Source organism: Alexandromys fortis, unplaced genomic scaffold (genome assembly GCF_014885135.2).
Source record: "Alexandromys fortis isolate MF-2015 unplaced genomic scaffold, M_Fortis_MF-2015_v1.1 scaffold_185, whole genome shotgun sequence".
NCBI lineage: Eukaryota > Metazoa > Chordata > Mammalia > Rodentia > Cricetidae > Alexandromys > Alexandromys fortis.
Window position 1 is genome coordinate 1,646,109 of NW_026068094.1, and position 7,629 is coordinate 1,653,737.

At 49.9% G+C, this 7,629-nt stretch overlaps 1 protein-coding gene across 8 annotated transcripts in view; it reads right to left on the minus strand.

Annotated features, from left to right (window-relative positions):
• Nr3c2 (nuclear receptor subfamily 3 group C member 2) overlaps positions 1 to 7,310 on the minus strand; it is a 311,648-nt gene extending 304,338 nt beyond the window's left edge. For 2 of the 8 annotated variants that reach the window (XM_050123196.1, XM_050123195.1), the window contains exon 1: positions 4,605 to 4,929. The gene's annotated coding sequence lies outside the window, so the exon portion shown is untranslated. The other 6 variants (XM_050123198.1, XM_050123201.1, XM_050123199.1 and 3 more) reach the window with 6 other exon arrangements.
• Between the last annotated feature and the right edge of the window lie 319 nt (positions 7,311 to 7,629).

Below are 7,629 nucleotides of genomic sequence, written 5' to 3' on the forward strand. Positions count from 1 at the left end.
CATTCTGAAGAGTGCAGGGGTATATAAACGGATTGACTTGGAACACGGATTGTGGCAGTTGCCAGGCGGTTCAGCCACAGCGGTGACTCTTGTACTTCAATAAACCAGCACCCTAGCCTAGCAATACCTCTCTTATGTCTTCCAACAGCTGGACATTTTCACTCTCAGCTATGAATGAATGAAGCTTATGAAGGGCCCTGATCATTTAAGCATTTATTCAAGAATATTTCCAAAGCACTCATTACATCCTGGGTCTAAGAACAGTTCTGAATCTGTAATAATGAAACGACCAGCCTAGTTTCCACCCTAGAGGGAGCCCATTGGAGTGTTTTCAATATACATTCATTTCCATCTGCTGTAATCAATAAATTTAGCTCATGGACATATTGCAATAGGCTATATGCTCATAATTATTATATACTATATAATTCAGCACATTATTTCAAGTCTTTCTGATATATTATTTAACCTCATGAACCAATCTATATACAAAAAGCAAAAACGTACTCATAAACAATGCAAGTCAGAGACTCAGGTGCTGGCCACATAACTATGTGCAAGACCTGGAATTTGATCTCAGGTCTCTCTGTTTACCAGTGTTTCCCAACCTGGGTCTTAAGGACACTTTCGGGCAGATCTTTATTGTTGTTGGAGGCCTGCCCTCTGCGCTGGATTGTGTTAAGCAGGGTCTCTGTCTCTGAAGCACTAGATGCTGAGAGTACCACCTTCCCCGGTTGTGACAGCAACGAAGTCTGCAGATTATCAAATGTTCTTAGGGAGCAAGATGCCACCCCTGACACTGCACTAAAGAAACAGAGCACAGCAAAATGAATTCGCTCTTATCTGTACATCTTAGAATCTAGATGCCCTGTGAAGCCTGCAGTTCTTCGTACATAAAGCCTTGCATTCTTTCTCTGCTTGCCTCTAGCCTTTCTCCCCTACCCTTTCTTCATTAAAAGGAAAAAAATGGAAGTCCTTTGCTACAGAATTTATATTAATTAACATTGCAAAACAATATAACGACTTCACTAAATAAATTTGTATTACATATCACAAGCCCCTATATTGAAATATAATGCAGAAATTGCCTGAGTCTTACAATTGCCCCTAATTTTTTTGTATTCTGCAGTAGATTTTCAATTATGAGCAGTCAGAAACTATCAATTCCACCACTGTGTCCCAGATGGATAGTAAAATGCAAATAAAATGTTTAACTATTATACTATAATCAATACACAATTTATGAACCTTAAAATCTACCAATTATGTAGCATGCTTTCACTTAAAAACATTATTAATTCTTAATCAAAAATCAATCACTAAAAAGTAGAAAATAAATCAAATCACAAAGATTGAGGTAGTTATCTGGGAATTTCAGCCAAAAAGAAAAAAGAAAAGAAAAGAAAATAGGTATGGATGAAAACCAAGTTAAAGCCGAAACACACACAGAGTGAATTGGAGACCTAAATCATTGCTAATAATGTTTTTTCTTTTTTTCACTCTCCTGAAAACTCCATCATAGCAGTGGATTGGAAAATACAGTCAATATTATGTTCTCTTCTACTTCTATAGGAAATACTCTGTCCTTTCCAGAGCAAAGACAGTCGGATACAGCTAAAATATAGATGGTTCAGATTCAGATCCATGAAGTATCTCAAGAACTATGTTCAGAGCAGAACTTCTTGTGTATGTCCAAGCCAGCCCAGTCCTCTCCTGAGCTCTCCTGTGGCCTCCCTAAAGACCTCTTTGTGATGTGATCCCCCTGCCTCCGCACTACAAGGCTTCCGTAGGAATTCCTCCCAGTGTTGTAGCTGTAGCCACCTACCTCCCTTCCACCGTAAGCAATAGGGCTCTGTGCCCTGAGACCCTTCTCCAGAACTTCAGACTCCCAACTGTCGCCTGGGAGAGATAGACACTCTGCTTTTTATGAGGTCTCAGTAAAATTCTGAGCTCTAAAATCCCAGGGAGATTTCAAAGTACAGAAGCAGCATATTTTTAATCCAGCACTCCCTGAAATAATTTGGTCTCTGTACATCTTGTTGCTGTTTGGAGGGCCTACTAATATTCTGAGGACCATTTGTCACGCTCTCCAACGAGCCATATACCAGACCAGCGAAGGTCTCTAAGGCTCACAGAGAATCCTTCCTGGAGATAGTGGGTACCAGCCACAGTTCCTCTCTACAGGGAAGAATTTTATCAGCTAACATCAGAGAGCTGATCTCAACTCCCCAAAGTCTTGCTTCACCAAACCCAGCACTCACATAATAGCCTCCTAAAGCCAACCGTATTTTACCACGTTATTGACAGGAAAATCATGAGGAATTTGCCATAGGCTTTTCTGAAATCTAAATTGGCTTTGTTCAAGGGATCCTTATCTATCAACCTCACCAACCTCTCGAATGACAGAGAGGAAAGGTCGGCAGCCAGCACAGAAAAGTGGACAGCAGTAAGCCTGCAAACACTTCCCCTGCAAACCTTGTTTCGGAGACTAGATGCTTTCAAAATAGCATCGCTGAGATATTTTATGCTGAGTCTTGCTTGGTTAGTATTATAGTTAGTATTTTCTATAAACAAATGGGTTAAGTTAGAAATTTATTTCCTGTGTTGTCCAGGAAACTCGGGTTGTCTTTTTAGAATTGGCATAATGACCATGGCTTTGAACAGTAGTTCAGTCAACCTGAACTTACCAGAGACTACTAAAATTACGACTTGATGAATATGATCCTCATAAAACTTTATCCTGAGGGTAAAGGGAAAGCTTTTGTTACTTAAGAATAAAATAAGGCAGTGAAATATATAAATTATATTCCTAGCTTAAGAAAAACTAGGCCTCTTAGCTTCCCAGTGAATACTGTACCAGAGACTCTTAGGTCATTATGACCTTTATTTCATGCAAAAGAAACAAAAAGGTGAGAATAATTCACATAAGTAAGGGAAAGCACCAACAGGTTGCATGTGTATGTGTGTGTGCCCGCACATGTATGTGCATATATGTGCATGCGTGTGTGCATATGTGTGTGTGCATGTGTGTGTGTGTGCATGTGTGTGTGCATCTGTGTGTGTGTGTGTGTGTGTTTGGAGTAGTACTAACATCCTGACGGGCGCTTATTACTATTGTCCTAAATGAGCCATATGCCAGGTTTACAAACCTCTCTAAAGCTTAGAAGAATACACACGTACATAGCCTTAAATGCTATTTCTGTGAAGGAAACAAACTTTAAAACTTTGTTTCATAGTCTGTTAAATTGCCCTTTTCCATAAAGAAGTAATTTCTTTTTCCCCCATGAAATTATTAAAGACCCTTAGAAATCTGCATCTTTTCTGAAAACTTTCACTTTCAACCACTTTTACTGCTCTCCGATACATATCTCCTTCTTAATGGCACCTTCCCCCCAATCATGTCGCTTTCCAGTGGCACAGTTGAGACCCAGCTTGAGGGCTTCACAACACATGCCTGTTTTACAAGGCAGAAGATGACTTCAGGAAACCAGTTTTAGTCGCTCTGCCTCTCAGGACTGTCATCTTCCCCTCTTATAATGAGGGGAGGTAGGATAAGTCTGCCAAGGTCACCTAACAGAGCAGGAGAACCAGTTAGAACTAAGCATACCTGACTTCTGTTCACTGGCCAACTGAACCACCTCAGCTTTCCAATTGTTCTTTTAAACAAAACTACCTCTTCCACAAAGGAGAAAGTTCCGCTTTAGTCCCCCCCCCCGCTCCCGCCCCGCAACACAAACTTCTCTCCAAAAGTATTTCCATGATAGTGTGTCATGTCAAACGTGAAATTAAAGCTCCAAGGGAGGACCACACAGATGGAGAATGCTGTTATCATTGCTATGTAAATATCACCAGTAACAGCACCTAGAGAATGAGGACCCGAAATATTAAGGAGCTTTTAAAATTCGGCGATCTTAATAACTCGTCTGCTAACAAAAGTTTTTCGAACTACGTTATAATAAATAAATAACGCAGATGGTATGATAAAGCATTGTGATTTAAACCTTGTCTTTTTAAAATGCAGCAGGAAAAGCTATGCATCTAAAATCCATCTGGCCAGGGATGCCATCAAAAGCAACTTCATCCCTTTTCCGTCCCTGCCCTGACAATCCCCTAGAGTTTCCCCAATATGAAGGAACGGGAAACGCAAGATTTTCCAGACCCTTTTATACAAGATCTATGGGGATCTGGCTTTTTCAACTGCCCTATCGGCTACACCTCCCACCCAGATTGAGGAGCTTCCGCAATTGATAGATGAAAGAAACATTATTCAAATGTCTTTTAAAATTTGCAAGAGGAAAACGATCTGAAATTCATTTGTGGGGAAAGGGGAGGGTGGCAGACCTCCCACTGCCAAAGGCGGTTAAAAGCCGCTCTTTAGAGGGCATTTATCCAAAGTGGCCAAACTTTCCCAAAATAGTCCTCAGCCGGCCGGGGTGGGGGGGGGGGCGGGGGGAGGAAAAACAAAACAAAACAACAAGCACACAGCACATACTGACTGTGCCTCCGGATTACGCAGCGGCTTCTCCTTGCAAAGTGCAAGCCACCCTTGCCATGGCCGCACGCCGGGCAGGACCGGAGGCGCCCCACTGCGCACCCCTACACACCTGCCTCGGCCGGGGTCGTCTTCTCGCCTTCTACCTGTTGCAGCGCTTGCCACCGCCACGACACCCCTGCTGCGGAGCCCCCCTACATCCAACCACATCCAGGCCAGAGAGTGCCGCTCTCCCTGCAGAGGGAAAGCCGGAGGCAGAAGCGCTGGCGCCCAGGTGACTTGCACCGGCTTCCTCTGAGCAGCCTGAAGTTGGCTCTCTTCTCCCGGGCCCAATGACACCCTGGGTGCGCAGGAGCTAAGGGGAGGGGTCAGGGGCAGGGCCAGGGCCAGCAAAAGAGGGAGGGAACGAACGCGCCGGAGGGAGCGGGCAAAAGCCCGGAGGGGGGGTGGGCCAGCTGGAAGGCCGGTCCTTTTAAAAGCGGGTCACATGTCCAGAAAGTTCAGGTCGCTGTCCCGCCCGCCGGAACCATTTCCATTGGCCAAGGGGGAAACAAGGCTCCACGCTGTGCGGGCCAGGCGCGCTTCTCATTGGGCAATCGGAGCTGTCAGTCACCAGGCGGGCGACATGACTGATACAAAGTTGCTGCGACACAGCCTGGACTCGGCAGCTTCCTTAAAGCCGCAGAGGCAGTAGGTTCTCCGGGTTCGCGGAGGTGGCCACGATCCGGGGCACCCCTGCGCATGAAACCCTTTAGCCCACATCTTTCCCTTGCCCCAAACTTGCTCTCACCTACCCAAGTGTCCCCCGGGGGGACCACAGGCAATCCGGAGAGAAGGGGAAACTGTGGTGACGCCGTAGCAGCCTAGCTGGTGTGCCCTCGCGCCCTCCACCTGCAGCGCCAGGTGAGCCCCAGCGACTCACACCCGACGCCGCCCACGGCGTCGGCAAGCCCAAGACGACTCAGGTGGGCTTTCCCGGGACCCCTAACGCTCTGCTCGCCCCCAACCCCCCTTCAGGTCTAAGTTACCTCCCCCGCCGAGCAGCCTTAGTCTCCGCTGTCGAGAGCCAAAGGATCACGTTCCCAGTCGATTTCAGTTTCCTTGCAGGAAAAGCGGGTGCTTTCGGTGCAGCCAAACCGCTTTAAACACAGCCTTCCTCCCACCCCACCCCCTGCCAAAAAAAAAAAAAAAGTGCCAGGGTCAAGAGCTGAGGCGCCTGATAATTTTGTTACTGTACTTACTACTTTAGTACTGGATTTTTCCACTAGTTCAATATGCAAGAACGCTTACTATCGAGGATATGCGCTTTATAATATGTGGAAGGGGTGCACATAATCGGGGCAGGCTTATCGGAGGAAGGGAAAGCTCCGAACTGTTTTCTAACGATCGTTTGAGCGAGAAAAATTCTGACTTCCCTTCGCCCCCACTCGGATTTTCCTCCCGCCCACCCAAACACTGCACTTGCTAAACCGAAGGATGGGCTCCTTAACTTTAATTCTAAGGACTTTTAGACTGCTGTGAGGCTCGGCTTTGGACTCCCCTGCTGGCTTGGAGTCGGCACCAGTGACGTACACACCTAAATCTGGTCCCCTGGCCCTTGGCGACCCACAGGCCTCAGGCGGCAGCTGTGCAGCTTCGGGCTCACCCTTGCTCCTGGCGAGCCAAGGCTCGGGAGGAGGAGGGCAGCTTGTGCCCTAAGGCCCCTCCTTTTCTTACAGTTAGTTAAGCCTCAGGATCCCGGATCCTAAGCCCAGGGAGACTGGAACTCTCAGCCACTCCCGCAGGACACTCCCCAGAGGCGTGGGGGACTGCAGCGGCGCCCAGGAGCTGATCAGACGCCGGACTCCGGTGCTCATCAGTCGCCTGAGCTGAACTAGCCCTGGAGCCCCTACCCATATGAATCCCCGCCGAGTGTCCCAACTTTCCCGCGAGGATAGCTGTCACGCGACATCTATTGCGCCCGGGGCCGCGCGCGGGTGGCGAGCTGGAGCTAGGGAAGTCCCGGACCCGGCGGCCCGGGCTCGCCAAGCAGCAGAGGCTGCAGCTCAGCCAGGGAGACAGAACTATTCATCATTAAAGAAATGGACGCGTCTCCTTTTTACTAAGTTTTTACCTCCCTTAGGGAGGGCTGGTCTTGCCCTGGATCGAAGCTCCTTGCAAAATCTAGGTTAGAACCGCGCGGAGTAGCCGCTGCGCTCTCTCGCCAGTCGTCCTGCACCCTTGTCCCGCGCGGGCCAGGCAGGCACCTGGCCTCCCGCCGGCAACCCACCTCGGTACGCCGACCCGCGTCCTCTCCCCTCTGCGCTGGCCTGGCCACCCCGGGGCCACCCCTGTTCTCCCAGGCCCCCTCCCACCACTGTCGGCGCAGTGACAGTCTCTGCACTCACCTTTTCTAGGACATGGTAGGCAGACTAGGGCGGGGGAGGGGGCAGCGAGACTCCCGCCGCCTCCGCCGCTGTTGCAGCCACCAGCAAGTCCAATACCAGCTGATCTGCGATGAGGACGGAGAGGGTAGCAATCCTGGCAGTCGCCCTACTGACGGTGGGTAGAGCAATGGAGCGACAGTGCAGTTATCCTGCTGGAGGCAGCGAGCCGGTGGCACCAAATCGCGCCGAAGGGGTTGCGAGCACCCGCCGGCCCCCAGCAGGGCAGCCGGGCCTGGGGCCGGCGGGTCTCCGGGGCTGCTGGTTCGCCCTGCGGTGACTGCGGAGGTTCCGGGAACCCGCCAGTCCCGCGGTAAGATTCCGCGCCCGCAGCGGAGAAGCGCGACTCTCCGCGCCCCTTCCTTGGGCTGGGGTGGCCGGTGACAGCTCCGGCGACAGAGCGTGGTGTGTGTGTGTGTGTGTGTGTGTGTGTGTGTGTGTGTGTGTGTGTTTGTGGGGGCAGCCGCAGGGGGAGCCCGCGGAGCTGGGGCCCCCTCCCAGGGTCACACCCTCACTAGCAGTACGAGGCAGTCGAGCGTCCGGCCACCCGCTGGTGGGAGACAGGGTGCTGGTGGCGGTCGCTGGAACCCCAGTCACTGACAGCAAGGAGGCCAAGGGAAAACGGAACCCCAGTGCAAGCACCCTGTACTCCCCTCCGCCCGGGTCCACAAAGTCGGCCTTGACCTGGCGCCTGGCTTCAGGTGCAGGTGCCAC